General features: G+C 36.1%; 1 long non-coding RNA gene across 1 annotated transcript in view; it reads right to left on the bottom strand.

The window, feature by feature from the left end:
- LOC125167784 (uncharacterized) overlaps positions 1–22486 on the bottom strand; it is a 46607-nt gene that overhangs the window by 387 nt on the left and 23734 nt on the right. Inside the window, exon 3 of the long non-coding RNA XR_007152946.1 lies at positions 11883–11977. This is a non-coding gene — a long non-coding RNA (uncharacterized LOC125167784). The remainder of the gene's footprint in view (positions 1–11882; positions 11978–22486) is intronic.

Genomic DNA, 22486 nt, shown 5'->3' with positions numbered 1-22486 from the left:
AGGCGCTGTCCTTGCAGTTTGTCCCATTAAACTAAAACAGTGAAGCAGGAAGCCTCACATGTAATCACATGTAATAATGATGAGAAAAAGCTCAACAGAAAGTAATCATGCTTTCAGAACTTATGTAATATCCAAAGACTTTACTGAATTAGTTCATGGTTCACTTTAATGCTGTCATTTGTTCCTTCATTTCTTTGCAGGATATCTGTAGGCATAGCTACCCTACACTCTATTGCTGCATCAATCTAGAACCACCTTGCAAGTACTACTAGGCTCAGTTCCAGAAATTCCTCTGCAAAATCTATAAAGTACATTTACCTTGAAACATGAAGAAATGTTTTTTCCAGCAGAAATATCAGAGGCCAGGGAGCTAATACAAACTCTCTCTTCAAGCAGCTCAGTATCTAAGACATCTTAAATTGTTGAGGAGTGACATACAAAATACTGGGAGGGGGGCAGGGTGAATTAGTAATGGCCCAGGAAAAAAACACAAGGACTGAATTTTTTTTTCCTCTAGAGAAAAACAGGATTCATAGATGAAAGAGGAATGAAGAGGAAAAAAGTGATCTGAGACTAATGCATTTCTTTTTATCCTACTTCTACCTCGTGTGTGAGAGAAGATTGTTCTGGAAAAGTCAACTTAGAGGCACCAGGTCAAAGGCTGAATGGAATAAGTGTCAAACCCAAGATTTTGCACTGAGAAGGAATACTCAATCATGTGGATAAGCACTATTTTTTTAATATGCTAGTTTTTCTTTAGATAATGACATTTCAGCTTGTGTTGTAGCTTCCTGGTCATTAGCTCATGGTTATTGCATCTTTGATGTATCACTCAAAGGTATAATTATATTGCATCAGTATACCATTTTGGTCCACTAAGACCTTAAAACTGTTCTCTAGAAAAACAACAATCTATTCCCTCATGACATTATGTGTATATATATATTGTGTATTTATATCATTTTCTTAATTGAAAAGACTCCTTCTACTTCTTTGATACTACCAAACTGCTATTTGCTGCCCAGATTTTCCTCATGTCATTGGTTTTTTCCTTTCTGGATGAATTCAATATAATTATGGGAGTAAAGCTCTTTTGGAAATTAGGAAAGCCCTCCAAAGTTATCATCCCAGTTGCCAAACTGGAAACCTATTTAATTTTGTAACAAAACTACAACAATGATGCTTAATCGCAGAAAGTATCTTTCAGAACATACAGTCAAAGCAAGTTACAAATATAAATTTAGAACTAGATTTCCTTAGTTTTCAATGAGGTTTCTCCAGTGATTCCAAACAAAGACATGTTAAATATAGTTGTAAGCCAAAGATTGTAGAGTAAGTTGGCAGATAAGTCATAATGCTAAGGAGTGGGTTCTTCTTTCCACTTTCTTTCTAATCTATCTAGCAAACAATTTAATAATTCATAAAAACATGTTTGTGCCAGGCACTCTGCCAGACATGGCCTATGTGACTCTGAGTTTGAAATAATTTAACAGGAACTTTTACCTAAATTTTTACAACTGGGGTGGGGATTATTTAATGACAATGCATAGAAAATGCCATGGTGCCTATGTTTCTGCCCAATGCAGAATGTGATTTCAGGTAGGACTGAAATCAAGAAATAATTCTTGAACTTCTACTGCCAACCATGATGGGGTGATTGATACTGGATGAAGCCAAAACAATTCCAAAACTGGACAAAATATGTGAGTCAGCTGATTTCGGGCATTGTCTAACAAGCAATGTAAAACTGTGATTCTTGAGAGAGGGGAAATGCATGAGGTGAGCTGCACAATTGGCTCAGCTCTTTGCCTGGAGACAACTTCCTGCCCATGGTACAGATTACCTGGAGTCTAAGCAGAGCAAGCAGGTCCTGTTGAGCTGAGGAGGAAGATATCAGAGTTCACAGTGGCTGAAATAGTTAGAACCTGTGGAAGAGGGAGCAATGAAGAGAGGGGATCCCAGAAATCTATTAGGGTTCTCCTGAAATCCATGGCTGAGAGCTGGACTGTACATGTGCAGAGTAAGGCAACCTGGGCCTTTAGTATCAGCTGCTATGGAGTCAAAAGTAGAACCAAGATACTAGAAGTTGAGCAATTCTTGGGGAAGAGCAGTGGCAGGAGATGACGGAGTCCTGGCCCTGCCAGAGTAAAAAGGTTATTGAAAACTGCCGACATCCAGTTAATATACCACAGAGTCCACATTTAGGAATGAGACATGCCTCAGAGAGAGACCTACTCTAGACCTACCCTAATAAAGTCTAAAACAAAACTTCAAAAAGACTTGTGGGGAAGACTCTGAAGAGTATTACCAAGTTAGAGAAGTTTGGGAAGTGCCTGAGGCTTTCCACAGATATACACTAACAATACAAAACACCAAGATCACACAAGTTAAAGTGATCAGCCAGTAAATGTACTGCCTTCTTAAACAAGAATCAACTTTCTTCAGAGGAAGATTACAGACTCTAGAATTTGTAGAATCGGTTATCCACAAAGTTTAATATTTAATAAAAATTCACTAGGCATACAAATAATTAAAGGAAATTATGTTAAAAGGATTCAAAGAAAAATTCTATCTTGAGAGATCAAACAGGAAATCTCAGCAGGAAATGAAGACTATAAATACAGTTAATCAAACAAAAATTCCAGACCTAAAAAGTACAGTAACTGAAATAAAAACTGATGGGCTTAACAGCAGGTCAGAGTTAGCAGAGTGAAGAGTGAACTGACACAAGCCAATAGAAATTAACCCAAAGAATAGAAAGAAAAAGATTGAAGAAAAACAAACATTAGACAATAATGAGGTATCACTATGCACCTATTATTGGAATAGCCAAAATCCAGAACATTGACAACACCAAATGCTGACAAGGATGTGGAGTAATAGGAACTTTTATTCACTGATGGTAGGAATGCAAAATGGTACAGTAACTTTGGAAGACAGTTTGGCAATTTCTAACAAAATGAAACATATTCTTAACCACATGATCCAGAAACTGTGCTTCTTGGTATTTATCCAAAGGAGTTGAAAACTTACATACACACAAATAGCTGTTTATATGAGTTTTTATATGAGTTTTATTCACAATTGCCAAAACTTGGAAGGAACCAAGATGTCCTTCAGTAGGTGAATGAATAAACTGTGATGCATCCAGACAATGAAATATCATCCAGCGCTAAAAAGAAATGAGCTATCAGGCCTTGAAAAGACACAGAGGTAAGAAACATAAATGCATATTACTAAGTGAAAAAAGCTAATCTGAAAAGCTTACATACACTGTATGATTCCAACTATATGACATTCTGGATAAAACAGAACTATAAAGACAGTAAAAAGATCAGTGGCTACCAGGGATTAGGATGGAAGGATGGATGAATAAACAGAGCACAGAGGATCTGGAAGGCAGTGAAACAACTCCGTATGATACTATAACCATGGATATGTGTTATTATAAATTTGTCCAAACCCACAGAAGGAATAACACAAGAGTGAATCATAATGTAAACTTTGGACTTTGGGTGATAATGATGTATCAATATAGGTTCATCAATTGTAACAAGTGTACCACTCTGAAGGGCAATGTTGACAACGTGAGAGTAGAGAGTATATGGGAAGTCTCTTTACCTTCTGGTTTTTGCTATGAACCTAAAACTGCTCTAAAAAAAATAAAGTCTATTAAAAAAATGAAGATTAAAAAATAAATCTAAAAAACTCAGAGACCTGTGACAGGATCAGTCAGCCTAGCAAGAGAGTAATTGAGTGCCAAAAGAAGAGAATAATATAGGGACAAAAATAATTTGAAGCAATAATGACTCTAAACTCCCAGGGGTCAGAAAAATACTGAATTATAGATACAAGAATTCAGTGAATCCACACAGGATATAAAGAAAACCAGACCAAGGCTCTTCATAGCCAAACATCTGATAACCAAAGATAAAGACAGAGTCTTAAAAGCAACCAGAGAGAAAAAAAAAGGCACTTTCTCTATAGAACAAGAATAAGAATTATCACTGACTTCTCATCACAGACAATGGAGGCCAGAGACAATGAAATGACTTCTTTAAAGTGCTGAAAGAAAAAAATCCCCATCAACCCAGAATTTTATATCCAACAAAAATAGCTTTTGCAAGCAAAAATTAAATAAAAACATTTGCTAGAGAATGGAAGCTGAGAGGATTTGTTTCCAGCCCAGCTGCACTCCCTGAAGGACAAACTTGGATCTATAAGAGAAAGAACAACAGAAATAGTAAATAAGATAGGGAGCTGAACTATGAAGAATTGGACAAATTTCCTCAAGACCATGGTAAAGATAGAGCTCAAGATGCAACTGAAGTGCCTGCAGACTTTCAATTCCAAATTACCTCTACCTAAGAATTAACTGTCTTGGGGCACCTGGGTGGCTCATTCAGTTAAGTGTCTGACTTCAGCTCAGGTCATGATCTTGTAGTTGGTGAGTTTAAGCCCTGCTTCAGGCTGTCTGTTGTCAGCACAGAGTCTGCTTTGGATCTCTCTCCCTCTCTCTCTGCCCCTCCCCCTGCTCTCTCTCTCAAAAATAACCATTGAAAAAACCACCTTAATATCTAGCCCTTATAATCAGAATGAGGCTGAAAGGTAGCCGGAAAGTTTTTAAAATTAAGGTATTGCTTTTCTAGTCTTGTCTGGGAAACTGCTACTTTATTTAATTTAACTTAACATTGAATATAAAAAGTTCAGACTCCAGTTTCACAGTATCCATCTACTTCCTTTGGCCAATAGAACAGAGCTATAAATCAGAGTTAAATTACTGATTGCTTCCATAAACACTTAGTAAAAGAGTGACTCATCTAATGTGTATAGAGTTTTATACTTTTATTCTCAGTACATTTTTGAAAATTCTTCTGTAACCTTGAAATACTCAAGAATTATTTTAACTCACATAAAAAGAAACATAGGAACTAGCTAGTACAGAAACAGATATCCCGGTAATGTGTACTTACAGTTATATCTTTTATAAATACCTAATTCTGCTTTAAATAGAAAGCACACCATGTATCAGTCTACCTGTAGAATCTAATAAAAGGGCCTGCTATAAGAGTTTAATACTTTTATTTCATTTTTTAAAGCACCCACTATTTTTTTGTTTCCTGTATTCATCCTGGTAACTCCAGAATAATTTTTCTATTCTGGCAAAAAGATAGGTAGAATCCTAAGAACTACTTTATTAAGGATATAATCATACTGAAAGCAAATCTCAAGATTTTTTTATATTAATGAGAACCAATTATTTGATGATGAACATAGAAGTATTCTGCTACTAAGACAAAATGAGGAGGCTCTTTGGGATAGAAGAACATAAGAATTGTCTGGAATCCTAAGTTATTGGGTTAATGTGTTGGGGGTGGGGAGGAGACTGCATTAGACCAATCAGATACTGAGGTATAAAAAACCAAGCGCCAGAAATGAATGGAGTACAGATGTCATAAATAAAGAATACAGATGTCATAAATACATACTTTATGAGACATGATAAATGCAGTACTTAAAATGTAAGTGCTTAAAATGTAGTTGGAAGGCTATGGGGAGATCATTTGAAAACAAGGAACATTAAGCAAATGTTCGGAATTGGCAGGGGGAGTGAAAAACCTCTTCAGATATTACCATAATTTTCTATAAATTTCTAGTGGCTCTGGTAGTTACAGAGTTATTTACATATTTTTATGCCTGGAAATTAAATGATACCATTTTTTATTTTCTTGTTAATTTAAGAAAAGAACTAATCAAAGATCATTAGAAATTTTTGAGCTAGACTCTAATACAAATTTTTTTAAATTCTAATTACTAAAGATCAAAATCAAAATCCTCTATATTTTTAGTTGTCAGAGTAGATGAGCACAATAAATAGCTTATACATTTTCATGGGTTAGTACATTAACTAAAAATACTAAAAAACATCTAACCATCTATAGTTTTAAATATATTTACATGTCCAATCCAACCCTGGAAACCCACTAAAACACAAATTCAGATTGCAATCCAGTTACAATGCAAGCCAGGCACAAAAGCCTTCTAATGATCTTTGATTAGTTCTTTATTAAATTCATCAAGGGAGCGAAGAAAATTTAATAATCTTCACCAGTTGTCATCTTTCTGATTAGAGTTTTGATTAGAACTTTCAGCTTTTATTTTTCTCCTTGCTAGCCTCTGCCAGAGCTTTGCTACTGCGTCTAGTTGGAGAGGAAGAACAAGGCAGATGGAACATGTTAAATAACTCACATGTTAATATTCCCTAGGTATGCGTGTTGGGAGTTTACTGATGGAGAAAGTTCTCTTGTAGCATTCTGTGTGCATCCCCTCCCCACCACCTAGCCATCCTGATGGTGAACTTTTTGCTTTCACCAGCTCTTTGTCCAGGAATGCATTTTGCTTGCCTGATTTTTTCATATTGTTAAGTGTACAAATAAAAATCATACTGAGGTTTGGTTAGTCATATCATACACATTTCATGAGCGAAAGCAGTGGCATTATAGGAACTACCACCCATAGGTATTTGAGAAATGTCCATTAGATTGTTCATAATAAAGGACTCTGAAAGGTCACTCAGTCTGGCATAAAAGGAGTAAGATGAGCAATAATGGTGTTTGCATGTTTCTTCCTCATACAGCATATGGGAGAATAATGACATTCAGATTTCTATATAGCACATTTCTTCTTAGTATTCACAAATATCGCCTCAATTATTTTTCTATCATTGCTGAAAAGTAGGAAATGTGTAGCTATTATCATCTCTATTTCCTAGTATAGTCTATGATGCTATTTTAGTACCTGTCACCTTAAAAGAAGGGCAGCTAGGTAGTGTGTTTATAATCACACTCTATCACCATTAGACCTCAGCACTGGAGAGAGATAAGAGGAAAGAAAGTAAAAAGATATAATGAAAATGCAAACACAGGAAATCCTTAACCTATGAAAAGGTTGTATTCTCAAAGTTCATTTATTAAGCTATTATGTGGAACTCAAAAATCTGTATTTCCATAGAAACAATACTATAACCAGTGGTTAGGTTCGTAGGCTAGCCTGTCGCAGCCTATTTACTTATGTAGTTGAAAATACAATTATTACAAAGATTATAGCACCAGAAAACTATTTGGTTGGAAATATGTGGTATTTTAACTACACAGAAGGTTAAATAAACTTTTAGAGAATAACATATTAGCCAAATGTCTCTTCATAGCCCCAACTCAGTGCTTTGGACACTGGCAACAGTCAATGATGCTGTGACAACCACTCAAGATCTAGGAAAATCACAACCACAAACACAAACTCAAAACCACGGGACCCTCAGGAAGAACTGCCCAACAACCTATCAAATAGGCTATCTTCCCCTTTCTAATTCTCAAAGCCACAACACAGTGGACAACCTGGGAAAAGACAGCTGGTATCAAAATTTCAATCCAGGATCCCAAGGGAATCTCCTTCTTCTCACTTCAAATATGGTAAAGGTTTCTGATTCCAAAGGGTTTCTTTCTAGTTTATTAAACTTGGTGTTATTATCAAAATATACTAGTTACATATAATATGCCAGGCACCACATTGTGAACAGAATACTAAAAATATTAATTTTGAGACCTAACAATTTATAATTTAAAGCAAAAAAATGTTTAAAAATATAGTACATAATATTTTAGAATCAGGGTGTGTTTAAAGGGTGTCAAAATTAATGTCTAGCTTCATCAACTCCAATGAGCAAATGAAAATCTAAAAGGAATTGGCTGAACCAATTGTTAGACTAATTGGTGTCTTTGTTCAGAATACTGAACTGAGGCTATTCTTTCCCTGTTGCTACTGAGAAATTCATTTGAATTCAAACTATTAGTCATTTAATATGTATTACACACCTTCTATTTGCAAACAACAACAAAAAGATTCACATTTATAAAATGAAATAAGCATAAATAATACCCTCCCAGCATCAGAAAATCTCTAGCATTTTCAAAACATAAACATAAACCTGAACATCTCAAAATACATGTCCTATTGCCCAGCATACACAGTATCATTTCCAGGCATAGTTCAACATTCTAGACTTTATGGTCCTAGATTTCTGGCATACTTCTATGACAGCAGTTAATATATTATACCATAAATCTTTGTTATAAATCCAATTCATCCACTAGTCTAGGAGCTCACAAAGGGCAAGGACTGTGTTTTACTTAGTGTTGTATTTTCAGTCCTTGCATAATGCCTGGACCATGGTAAGAGGTCAATAAGTGGAGAAGTGGGGACGCTTTTCCAAGAGCTTTATGTTTCCTTCCATGGGCATAAAGCTCTGCCAACTGTAATGCTCCTGGCCATTTTTTCTCTCCTGTCTGGTTCTTCTATTTTATTTATTTTGTACAGAACCTGGGAGGGCAAAGCGTGCAATTTATTGCTCTTTCAAACCCAACCAGATCTATAGGAGGAAAGATGATAGGACAAATAAATTAACCTGTTCCACATTCCTACTTCACTTTAAATTGTCATTGAATATATAATAACCAACTAGAAAAAGAAAGCAAACACTTCTAAACTTCAAAAAGCTATTCTGGTCAAAGCAGATGCCAGAAATAGACAAAAGAGTTTGTGAGATTCTGATTGTACCTGAATCCATTTGCACCTCTTTCACACAAAGGAATTTGTGTACTTACACACACACACACACACACGCACACACACACACAATACTCATTAGAGATCTAAGACACCATTAATAATGGTAATACATATTCATAAATGTTTTTAAACTGTATCATTTATGCAATCGACATAAATAGATCTTTGAGTACTATTTTAATCTTGTACTACAATTATATATTTAGAACACATTACCCATAGATTTAAAAATTCAAAAAATATTTAAAATGTACTATGTTTGCCTCACAGCTGAGTTTTGAAATGGTGCATTCCAGATTCCGTATGTAAAATTAAAAGCTCTCTGACTGAATCAAATGACAGGTTCAGTCCCCTCTACTACTGATCCAGTTATGTGATTTGGGACAGATTTCTTACCTCTCTGTGCCTCATGTTTCTTCATGTGTAAAATTAGGAGTCAACTAGATAGTCTCATAGGTCCCTGTTTTAGCACCGAAGTTTTATCATTCTAATATAATTATGGTACTTGTATTTTTTTCTACTATAGTCCTAAGCTGTTCTTAAAATCTTCTGTCTTTATTTTTTTTTTAATCTTTGAGTTTCTGGTAATATTATTGCACCCCAGTGGACAGGGCTCTATGTATACCTGTTATGTTATGCTATCTATACCGGTTTTGGGAAACACTCTACTTCTAACATATTATTAGGGTAATAACAAAGAATTTCTGCAGCCATGTAAAAAGTAGAAATTAATTAATTATCAGATCAATAGCTTAATTAAGCCAATAATAGGTTATAATGGAAGGAATGTAAGAACATGATGGTTTATTAAAGCAGGGACATCCTTTTGTAAGGGTAAGAATAACAGAAATGGAACCAACAGGTGGTTAATTCCACTTTCCAGAATATAGACAATGTACATGAAACTGGCCTGACAAAAAAGTGGTCTAATCAGCCTAAGTCATACAGAGAAAATATCATGATAGAAAATAAACCATTCAGCAGTAACAGTTCTGAGCATCGTGTAAAACAATATTATTGGCAGGAGCTTTACCTTCAAGCTACCAGCCTCACTGGAACTTCAAAATTATACAATTCATTGCCTGGGAACATGCCAGCCATCAGCAGGGGAGGGAGGCGGTATCTTTTTTTGTGAGAAAGCTTGAAATTTTTTAAAGGTACATTATGAAATGGCTTGGCAGAAGCTTGGCATGTAAATACTAAGGTTAGCATATTCTTTGTTGTAGCTCTACAGAATGTTAAGCACTGTATTTTAAAAATCTTAACATTTTAGAGTGCTTAAAATGAGTACTCTTCCCATTTAATGGGAGCCTTTTTTCCCCTCTGATGGGCAGACTATGAGGTTTTATAAGTGCTTTCCCTAAGTCTTAGAATCAAAGAGGTTTGATTGGTTCTTTCTTTCACAAGCTTATTTTATTGTGTTGGATGATGACTTGGCTTTTCATGTAACCCTGGCAGAAAGGGATTTGTTTACACTCCCCTAGGTTCTGGGAGGAGATTTAGGCCCCTGAGGAAGAAGGCAGTTCTGGCTAACATTGAGAAGCTAGGATTTGGTAGTACAGTTGCATAATGAGACCACATTCTACCCAGGACTGAACACAACTGGCACAGTTAACAAACTCCAAGCATTGATGCAGAAGTTAAAGTTTCTTTAGTCTTCTTTGTGAATGAAACTGTATACTTTAACCTGTGGTTCTGGAGGCCAGTTAGAATAAACCATTTATAATGACACAATTAATCATGGCATCTAGAAGTTATGTATCGACATCTTTTCACCAGAGTACAAAGAAGGCAAGAGAGCTAACACAACAGAAAGAAATAGACCAGCTAGCTTCTTCCATTTTTTGTAATGTATTAGAAAATGATGAAGATTTCAATATAAAATATATTGGTGAAATCATAATAGGATTAATCATCCTCCAAAAAGGAGAAAACTATTAAAACACCTTTGCATTCAGCATTGTTGGATTTCAAATGGTCTTAGTTACTGAGGCACTTGTTCTAACATGTAAGAGTTTAACCTCTCAGCCACAAAGCTAATCAACCATGAAACTCATTATATTCCACATAGAGAATACAGTATAGCCCTTGTCGATCACCTTAGAATTTATAGCCAGAACATATGAACTGCCCATCCTACCCCAACTTGTCAGACACTATAAAGTTCAGATGGTATTTTCCCCAATGGTAACTATACCATGCAAACTGCAATTTTAACCTTCTTGTACAGGCAACAGTGTTTACATTTTTGTCTATGTTAACTCTTCAACTCTTCAGTAGAAGGGCATAAATTTAGAAAGAAAACCACCAGAAAATTGGCAATCCTTCCACAGTTGCCTCACAACATTAACTATTAGACAAGATGAATATTATAGTTTCTCTTTCTGCCTGACACATGAAAGTGACTATTAAACCAATGATAAACATGCATTCCCTAGTAGCTACAGAGAGATTTTCCAGATGACTGCAATGAATTATCCGCTAGATGTATGAAGTGCAAAAAGCTGGATGCAAAACAATGCATACGAATCTACTGACATAAAAACTATGGAAATGTATACATTTCCATTTATAAGGACACACATCAAACACTTGGGCTGGGAAACAGTACTCTTGCTTTGCCAGGAATATTTGAATTTTTAACAAATTAAACGGATTAATGTATTACTTGCATTAAAATGAAAACAATTTGTAACATTTAGAACTAAAACTTCAGGCACAGCCAAGACTTAATAATTCACACATATTCTGCTTTGCTTTGGAAGGATTATGTTTAGTCATTATATTCTCTGTGGCATATTTTACTGAAAAGGCATCAAGAACTTAGTCTGAAGTCAAAGGAAATTTGTGAGCATGCTGTTGCTCTACAGTACCTAAAATACTTTAGCATACCACCTAGCATTAAATCAGGCATGCCACAGACACTGGATGGATACATGAACAATAGATGGAGGAACAGATAGATGGATAAAGCAATAATAATAAGACTTCTTGAATTTACCGTTCATCTTGGTTGACTGATAAGAGAAACATGCAAACCTTTTGGGATGGTAGTTCCTTTGAGCAATTTTGATTGTGCAGTAGGTTTAGAATTGCTCATTTTTACAGTGCCTCTAACTGCATTTGAAAGAGAATTTCTCATCCTGTTCACTGATAGCTTTTCAAGGTTTGATATGTTTCAGGAGTCACAAACCACTAAGCAAATTTTCAAGAGTTTTCAAAGGCAGTAAGCCCTATAAAAACTCTATTTGCCTCACCAAATGTGAAACTTCATCCCGTGAGTTCTTCTACTGCTCCAAATCACTAGTTTCATTATCTTCCGGTACCAGATATTCAAAGATTCTATTAATTTCTACAAAAATCAAAAAGGAAAAATAAATAGGAAATACTTGTCTAATTATTTCATTATACTTAAGGGACAGGTAATCAGTAAAGTACCTATAACATTTCAAGTTTTCTTTAAATAATTGTGGTAACTGTCTTTCTTTTTGACTCATTCTTAAATTTAAATAAATGCTTTTTGAGATTAGAAGCAAGGGATTGGTTTATTTATGTATGATTTTATTGTGATAAGAACACTTAACATAAGACCTACCCTCTTAAACAGATTTTTTAAGTGTTTAATACAGTATTGTAAATTATAAACACAGAATTCTAGAACTTACTCATCTTGCATGACTAAAACTTTATACCTTTTTTTTAATGTTTGTTTAGTTTTGAGGTGGTGGGAGGGGCAGAGAGAGAGGGAGACAGAGGATCCAAAGTAAGGCTCTGTGCTGTCAGCAAAGAGCCTGTTGCGGGGCTCAAACTCACGAACCATGAGATCAAGACCTGAGCAGAAGTCAGACGCTTATCTGACTGAGCCATCCAGGCACCCCTAGAACTTTATACCTGTTGATTAGCAGTTCCCCATTTCCACCCACCTTCCCCCCAGTTCCTGGAAACCACCATTCAATTCTCTGCTTCTATGAGTTTGACTATTTTAGATGACTTACATAAGTAGAATCATGCTTACATGATTCAATCAAGTCAAGAAACACTAGTGTTCTGTGACTGGCTTATTGTACTTAGTACAATACCCTCAAGGTTCATCCAAGTTGTCATATATTGCAGGATTTCTTTCTTTCTTTTTTATTTTTTGTTAACTCTCAATCTGTTGTAATTATGTTATGCTGGGGGTAAATAAATGAAGGTAATGGTCAAAATGGAAATAATCACATGCATTCATACACACACACACACACACACACACACACACACACACAACTGTTGAGTCACTTAAAGAGGTAGTAGGGACAGAAAGACCACAGGACTTCAGAAAAACATGTAGTTTGTTCTATATTCTAACATTGGGGCGGGACAGCTGTGCTTGATGTAGTGGGGGTGTGTACATAAAAAAGATACTACCCTTTGACTACCTTCTCCAAGCATCACATATTCTTGCTTTTTCACTGCTTCCTCCACTGTCCTTTCATCATGGTCTTAACATAGTCTTATGAACTATTCCATCTGCTCTCTACTCCCTCCACTTCCAGCCATGCTGCTTTTGACTTGGTATCCCAGAGAATATTCCTTCACTAGCTGTGTGATCTTGGAGTAGTCAGTGATCCACTGTGGCTCCTTACGTGTAAAATAAGAGTATCAGCCTGGACAGATCAAGGTTACTTCCAGTTCTTTTTTTTTTTTTCTTTTTCTTTCTGTGTGTGTGTGTATGTGTGTGTGTGTGTTTTATTTATTTTTGAGAGAGAGACAGAGCATGAGCGAGAAAGGGGCAGAGAGAGAGGGAGACACAGAATCTGAAGCAGGCTCCAGGCTCTGAGCTATCAGCACAGAGCCCGATGTGGGGTTCAAACTCACGAACCGTGAGATCATGACCTGAGCCGAAGTCAGACGTTTAACTGACTGAGCCACCCAGGTGCCCCTTTCCAGTTCTACCATTTGATATTTTCATGTCTTTTATAGAATTATATCAGATGTAAATAACAAGGCTTATCACCCTTTAATGTCCTATCTCTTATCTTGCTGTTCTCTCTTATCAATAATACTGGCAGATCTCAGACTGTTCTCACAAACCCTGTCTCAACAATTCAGATGTTCCTGAGTGTCTAGTGATGATTGAATCCAATCAGGAAAACATGCCAATGGCTCATGGTCACAAGAATTAAAAGATAACATATGTGGGCATGCTATAACACATACTGATAAATGTTTACATTAGTAACATCAGCACTAAAATGATAATAGTAACCAAGGGTTGGTAGACATTACATAGACTCAAGATTGGGTGAATTCATCTTTAAGATAGCTTTAATTAATAGACCTTTAAGCCCTGTGAGTCTATGACTACCAATACATTGCTCTAGTAATAGAGTGAGATAACTGGGACTAGTCCCACATTCTGGTCAAAGTAAGATGCGATGTCACCTGAAGTAATGACTTGTCCTATGATATCAATTTCATCAACATTAAATACCAATACTATGAAAATATCATCTTCCAGTTGTTTATATTCTGAACATATTGTCTGATGACTACTGGCAGCAATGCAGAACTGCTGAGCAATTTAGTTAAAGGAGTGGGGGCATAGGGTATAATGGAGAAATGTACAGATTAAGGTAACCAGTGTTTTTTAATTATCCATCTAGATGTGAAGACTAAGAGTCAATAAATCTACAAGTGTCCAAGTAAGGATAGTTGTTTTTAAACATACTCCTAATTTTAACCCATGTAAAGCCTTTTACTGAAATTTTCTAATTTAGCATGATGAAAAGAATGACTAGCTTTAAATTTTTTTTAATCTTTATTTAATTTTGAGAGACAGAGACAGAGTGTGAACAGGGGAGGAACAGAGAGAGAGAGGGAGACACAGAATCCAAAGCAGGCTCCAGACTACCAGCCGTCAGCACAGAGCCCAACACAGGGCTTGAACTCATGAACTGTGAGATAGTGACCTTAGCCGAAGTCGGACATTTAACTGGCTGAGCCACCCGGGTGCCCCAAGAATGACTAGCTTTTAAAGTGCACTTGAATGGCAAATTCCCTTTATAAAATAACATGTGAATGCAAGCTCAGTTTAAGACTGCAACTTTGAAATTGTCTAAAATATTTTCTACCAATGAACAATGAAATTCATTCATAACTATTTATATTCCTCTTTTCAAATAAATGCTTTAACCCTAGTATTTTTATAGTTCCTTCCTTTACATCCTCACAAATAAAATCTCTTAGTTCCAGACACACATTTAGTAAAAATATAATTCATCTCACCTATCTCACTCTATCTATATGGCCTCTAAGTCGTACAAGTATAGGTAGAAACTGTCCATAGAAAATTGTTCTTGTCTATAGTTTTCTGGAAATTTCCGTGTTCAATTAACCACAGTTTAAGTTAATCAGAACATCTAGGAAATGAACACTGGTGAGACTGAATGAGGCAGAAAATTTGATTGTGTTATACATGAAATTCAGCTATTCAGTGAAATTCTCCAATTGTGGTAATTCCACTGTCCTGATTACAATTATTTCATCTATGTGGTGCATATATATTTTAATCTTCTCCTGACACTGTCTGTTTTTGTAAATGAATTTGTCTTCCCAGCTATTCACAAATACATTTGCATTATTGAGGTCATGTCTGACTATAGGGCTTGGTTCCATGATTTAAATAATATTTAATCTTAGCTCCTAGGATTATTTTTGCATTAGATAATAATTGATTGGAATCCACTGGCAAATAATAAAGATATCATTTTCTGTTAATGAGTTTGACAAAGGAGGATTCATATCCTTATATTTTTAAAAGAAACATTTCTTGACCTTGAATACATTGATAAAACTCCTGATATCATTAAACATTCATAACAGAATATTAGATTTCACAGGTTTTAGTCAAAAGTCCCTCTAGGTATGGGCAGAATTCCTCTAAAATCAGAGCCCAAATAGGATTTCAGCCTATGTGGCCTTATCTTTTGGAAGTTAGCCCATTCCTGTTATATTTTACGTCTAGATTTCCCTTCCTTCCTTCTATCCTTTCTTCCTGCTGCTCTCCCTGCCTTCTTTCTTTCCTCCCTTCTTCCTTCCTTTCCTAGCACCTTTTTTCCTTTGTTCTTCCTTCCTTTCTTTCTACACTGGGTGTCAAAATTGCTTTTTCCACTTTTCACTGTTGAGGCTGGATTCCATAAGGAAAAGGTACCAAAAAAAAGCTGAAAATTCTAACTTGATCAGAAAAGCAAGAAATATATGGGGGCAAGTGACATATTCTTTAATGTCCCCTTCTAATTCCTCCCCACTTAGGCTTATTTTTATTTTATATTTCAATCAATTTATACAACAAAACCTAAGACAAGCACTTATGCTTTAGAGGTTTTAAACTTGTTTCATTTTTCAATTCTTAAGCAGCTATTTATGTAAAGATTATTAAATTTTTCTTCAAAAAGAAAAAAATTCCATCATTCATAATTTACTGAAATTTTGCTAAGTTTAAAAACATTTCTGGGGCGCCTGGGTGGCGCAGTCGGTTAAGCGTCCGACTTCAGCCAGGTCACAATCTCGCGGTCCGGGAGTTCGAGCCCCGCGTCAGGCTCTGGGCTGATGGCTCAGAGCCTGGAGCCTGTTTCCGATTCTGTGTCTCCCTCTCTTTCTTCCCCTCCCCCGTTCATGCTCTGTCTCTCTCTGTCCCAAAAATAAATAAAAACGTTGAATAAAAACATTTCTGTTGGAGAACTGATGTGGTCTTGAATCAGTACCTAGATGTTCCCAGTACCGGTCCAAACTCCATTACTGATTGACTGACAGCATGGTCTTAGAAATGATGTAATTTCTTTATTAGCATTTTGGCTAAAGTAGGGATAGTGATAACATCCTAACAAAAAAAAGGTGATCTGTTATAAATGGACTGTGTAGGAATACAAATTGCTTTCACTGACAGTTTGGTCATACAATTCAATAACCAAGCCCTGAATGATACTGCTGTAGCCCAGGGATTCCAAGTCTATTGTGAAGTTGTGTAGGGGACAAAGAAAGAGAGGAAGAGATTTTCAATCAAGCAAATCTAACAATAAGATCTGGCAGACTTGGGCACCTGAGTGGCTCAGTGGGTTAAGCATCGGACTTCAGCTCAGGTCATGATCTTGCAGTCCATGAGTTCGAGCCCTGCGTTAGGCTCTGTGCTGACAGATTGGAGCCTGGAGCCTGCTTCACATTCTGTGTCTCCCTCTCTCTGCCCTTCTCTGTGCCCTTCTCTGTCTCTGCTCTCTCTCTCTCAAAAATGAATAAACATTAAAAAAAAAAAGATCTGTCAGGGTCAACTGTGCAGATGGGTTGAATATGGACTTAATTATTAATATATTGTTTATTCCTGTGTCATCTAAGGACAATGGGTCTATTCAGATTGTCTCATGCTACAAATGACTGTAATTTAAAGACTAATGATACATAAAAAAATAATATTAGGAGAGCCACTCATGAACTCCTGGGGAGTTGAGGTAACAACCAGATACTTATACATCTAAAGTAGTTTGTATATCATCATCTGATTAGGTTTTCTTGATAAAGGAAAGTTTTTACTGTGTAATCCCAAATTGTTATAAAGGATTCTCTCTTCTATCTCGTATCTTTTCTGTTGATTCACACTGGGTGTATAGATAGATAAGTAGGAAAAATATTTCTTAGTCATATAATTACCTTGGAGCTCCAACAGTATAATTGTAAACTCCAGAATCTTTAATGGTAAGGTAATTACATCCTTTGGTCATTTAATCTTCACCTCTTACAGAGTTCTTGCAAGAATTTGTACCTTTTTTCTGAGGGGGGAATTTGTGCCATGAAAATTCACCTTAAGTGGGATAAAGCACTGGTGGAGAGCACGATATTTGTTGAGGCACTTGTTTCTTATTTATATAAGAGATTCTTATGTAAAGGAAGGTGTTACAGGTAAAATGATTTCGTTTGCTGACTCACTTTATTGAGCCTTATTGAGCTAAACAATCAAATGACAACCACAAATGTTGAAATTAGACATTTGACCGGTTTATGAGACATTTCTACCTGGGTATCCCAAAGGCGCCCAATCCCGACATGTTTCAAACTAAGCCTACGTACACATAGACAGTCAGCCAAACCTGCTATTCTTCTTGCACTCCTGATTTCAGCTAACTGTACCAACTTCTTCTCTAACCACACTACCTTAGTTCAGGCCCTCTTCACATCTCACCTGGCTATTGCTAATGACTCCTGATCCTTCATTCTTACCTCTTCCCAATCCAACCCGCACACTGCTCCTAAGGCAATCTTTATTTTGAGTAACATTTAATAAGATTTTCTTTTACCTGGGTATGTGCTTTGAGAAGTACCTGGTCAAGATCTTAGTCCATTTTAAAAAGTGGGCTGTCTTTTTCTTTTTGACTTGTAGGAGTTCCTCTCATAATCTGAATGTAAGTCTTGGGTACCCGAGTTCTTCATGCTGGATATTAATCTTTGTACTGCCAAAACTATTAGTACTGTGAATACCTTTTCCTACTCTGAGTTGTATTTTCACCATCTCAAAGATGTCCACTGATGAAAAGAAGTTTTAAATTTTAATGAAGTCCAATTTATCCACCTTTTCCTTTATAATTAGTGCTTTTTTTGGACCTGTATAAGAATACCTGTCTGCCTCAAGTGATGAAGATACATTTATATGTGATTACTACAGAAGTTCCATTACTTTACTTTTCATATTTAGTTCTAAATTCTATGTAGAAGGCTTTGGGTTTTCATTCTTTGGATGTGAAAAGTTTGGAAGTCATCACTCCTGTCCTCACAGCAAGAAGAAACCTGAACAAACAAAAAATCAGTAACTCTCCTTAGATTCGTAAGAAAGTTCTGGTCACAGAGCAAACCATTTCCTCAAAAACTGGAGACAGGCAAATACAGAAATTCACCACTTATCAGGAGCAGAAGCTACTGTCTGAAGCCAGCACCCATAGGGATGCTTAAATTGTAACTGACAAATTGCTGGACACTCAGTATGAACTAGCTTGAAAGTTAAAAACATCAGAGGGCCCAGCCTTAGGGAGACTCCAATACTTTCATAAGTTTTACCTTCAAGAGACCCATCAGGTTGTCATAGTGAGTGAGAAAAATCGCCTCTTGCTTCCAGCACGGAGAGGAGGAAAAGTAATCTTTTTGAAATATACACAGGGGGGAGTTATCCATTTTGAAATGTGCCTACAGCATTCAATTTCTCTTTCTAGTCTCTGTAATAAAGCCAGCTCCCAAGGGAAACTACTTTGCAAAAGCCTTATTTTACCAGGGCAAGGACAATTAGCCAATGCAACCCTCGGCTAGTCTCTCAGTCTCACATAGTGGGGGTGGGGAGCAGGGAGGAACCCCAAGAAACTGTTCTGAAAGTCACAGCCCAGGGACTCTTGCCAAAATACATAAATATATATGTATAATTTATATAAGTGTGTGTGTGTGTGTGTGTGTGTGTGTGTACACACAGTTATGAGATAACAGAACATTTTCCCTTCCTAATATCTTACCATCATATCAACAGAGCTCCAGGATAAATAACAAAGGATTACAACTAAGACAGCTGCAAGACACAGACTATTTAAGAAGTTACTAGGAAAACCCAAATACACAGAGGAAACAAAAACAAGACACTAGAAGAACCTGAAGCCTCTGATACCTGAAGCCATAGTCTAACTTCTAGCCAGATAAACAAAATTTCATACTAAAGACCTATAAACCACAGTTCCTCTTGCCCAGTCAATACATTCTGTCTGGCTTTCAACAAAAAATCAAAAGGCATACTAATGGGAAACTATGACTAATGGGTCATAGTTTGAATAGACACAAAAAGCTTTGCAGCAGACTCAGATTTGACATGATTTTAGAATTATCAGGCTAGTATTTAAAATAACTATGATTAGTATGTTAAGAGCTCTAACAGGAAAAGTGAACAACATGCAAGAATTTACAGATAATGTAAGCAGAGAAATAGAAACTCTAAGAAAAAATAAAAAAAAACACATGGAGACAAGTGAAAATGAAAACACAATGGTCCAAAATCTCTGGGATGAAGCAAAAGCTATTCTAGGAGGGAACATTATTGCAATATAGGTCTACCTCAAGAAGAAAGAAAAATCTCAAATAAACAACCTAACCCTTCCACCTAACAGAGCTAGAAAAAGAAGAACCAACAAAGTCCAAAAAACACCAGTTATTAATATAAATTCTGGAAAATGTTCCATGTACACTTTGAAAGAATGTGTATTCCACTGCCTTTTGATGAAATGTTCTAAATATATCTGTTAGGTCTACCTGGCCCAATGTGTCATTCAAAAACAGTTTCCTTCTTAATATTCCATCTGGATGATATATCCACTGATGAAAGTGGGGTGTTAAAGTCCCCAACTATTATTGCATCACTATCAATTTCTTCCTTTATGTTTGTTAATAGTTGCTTTATGTATTTGGGTGCTTCCATGTTGGGTGAGTAAACATTTACAATTGTTACATCTTCTTTTTGGACTGTTCAGCTTACAATTATATAGTGTCCTTCTATCTCCTATTATGGTCTTTGTTTTAAACTCTATTTTGTTCTATGTAAGTACTGCTACCCCAGATTTCTTTTTGCATTCATTTGCATGATAGATGTATCTCTATCCCCTCACTTTCAATCTGCAGGTGTCTTTAGGTCTAAAATGAGTCTCTTGTAGGCAGCATACAGTCGGGTCTTGCTTTTATATCCATTCAGTCGCCCTATGTCTGTCTGTCTATCTATTTATCTATTTATCTATTTATCTATTTATCTATTTATCTATTTATCTATCTATTTATTTATTTATTTATTTATTTATTTATTTATTTATTTATGTGAGAGAGACAGGCAGAGAAAGAGAGGGAGAGAGAGAAAGGATCCTAAGCAGACTCTGCATTGTCAGTATGGAGACTGACACAAGGCTTGAACTCACAAACTGTGAGATCATGACCTGAGCAGAAATCAAGAGTCAGATGCTTAACCAACAGAGCCACCCAGGTGCCCCACCTTATGTCTTTTGATTGGAGTGTTTAGTCCATTTACATTCAAAGTAATTATTGGTAGGCATTTACTTCTTGCCATTTTGTTACTTGGTTTACAATTGATTTTGTAGTTCTTCTCTGTTCCTTTCTACTCCTGTTCTCTTTCATGGTTTGCTGGCTTTCTTTAGTGATATATCTGGATTTTTTTCTCTTTATTTTTTTATATCAATTATAGGTTTTTTATTTGTGGTTACTATGAGGTTTATATATAATCCTAAGCATATAGCAGTCTGAATACAATGCCATTTACAGCTGCACCAAAAAGAATAAAATCCCTAAAAATAAACCTAACCAGGGAAGAGAAAGATCTGAACTCTGAAAACCATAAAACACTGATGAAAGAAATTGAATATGACACAAACAGGTGGAAAGATATTCCATGTTCACAGACTGGAAAAACCAATATTATATCCATACTACCCAAAGCAATCCATATATTTAATGCAATCTCTATCAAAACACCAAAAGCATTTTTCACAGAACTAGAACAAACAATCCTAAAATTTGTATGGAACCACAGAAGACCATAAATAGCAAAACAAACTTAAAGAACAAACCTGGAAGTATCACAATCTCAGATTTCAAGAAATATTACAAAGCTATAGTAATCAAAACAGTATGGTACTGGCACAAAAATAGACACATAAATCAATAGAGAGCCCTAAATAAACACATGACTATATGGTCAGTTAATCTACAACAAAGGAGGCAAGAGTATACAATGGGAAAAAGACAGTCTTATTAAGAAATGGTGCCAGAAAAAATGTCAGCTACATGCAAAAGAATGAAACTGGACTACTTTTTTTTTTTTTAATGTTTTTTTGTTTTTGTTTTTGTTTTTGTTTTTGTTTTTGAGAGAGAAAGAGAGAGACCGACCAGAGGAGGGGCAGAAAGATGGGGAGAGAGAGAAACTTAAGCAGGCTCCATGCTCAGCACGGAGCCCAACGCGGGTCTCAATCTCATGACCCTGAGATCATGATGTGAGCCAAAATCAAGACTCAGATGCTTAACTGGATGCTTAACTGACTCAGTCACCCAGATGCCCCTGGACCACTTTCTTACACCATACGTAAAAATAAACTCAAAATGGATTAAGGACATAATGTGAGACCTGAAACCATAAAATTCCTAGAAGAAAACATAGGCAGTAATCTTGACATCAGTCTTAGAAACATATTTCAGGGCCTCTGGGTGGCTTAGTTCGTTGAGCATCTGGCTCTTGATTTTTGGTCAGGTCATGGTCTCAAGGTTTGTGAGATCGAGCCCCACATCGGGCTCTGTGCTGACAGCATGTACGTAGCCTTCTGGGAATTCTGTCTCTCTCCCTCTCTCTGCCCACCCCCCTGAGGTCTCTCTCACTCTCTCTCCCAAAATAGATAAACATTTTTTAAAAAAGAAAGAAATGTTTTTCTACACATGTCGCCTTGGGCAAAAGAAACAAAAGTAAAATTAAACTATTGGGAATAAATCAAAATAAAAAGCTTTTGCATAGTGAAGGGAACCATCAACAAAGAAAAAGCCCACGGAATGGAAGAAGATATTTGCAAATGATATATCCAATAAGGGGTTAATATACAAAACATATAAAGAACTTATACAACCCAATAGCAAACACAAAATAATCCAATTTAAAAATGGGCAGAACAGACCTTTTCCCAAAGAAGACATACAGATGGTCAACAGACACATAAAAAATATGTTCGACATCACTCATCACCAGGGAAATGCAAATCAAAACCACAATGAGATATCACCTCACACCTCTCAGAATGGCTAACATCAAAAACACAAG

The sequence above is a fragment of the Prionailurus viverrinus genome, chromosome B3 (genome assembly GCF_022837055.1).
Source record: "Prionailurus viverrinus isolate Anna chromosome B3, UM_Priviv_1.0, whole genome shotgun sequence".
NCBI lineage: Eukaryota > Metazoa > Chordata > Mammalia > Carnivora > Felidae > Prionailurus > Prionailurus viverrinus.
This window is presented reverse-complemented; position numbering and strand designations above follow the sequence as displayed.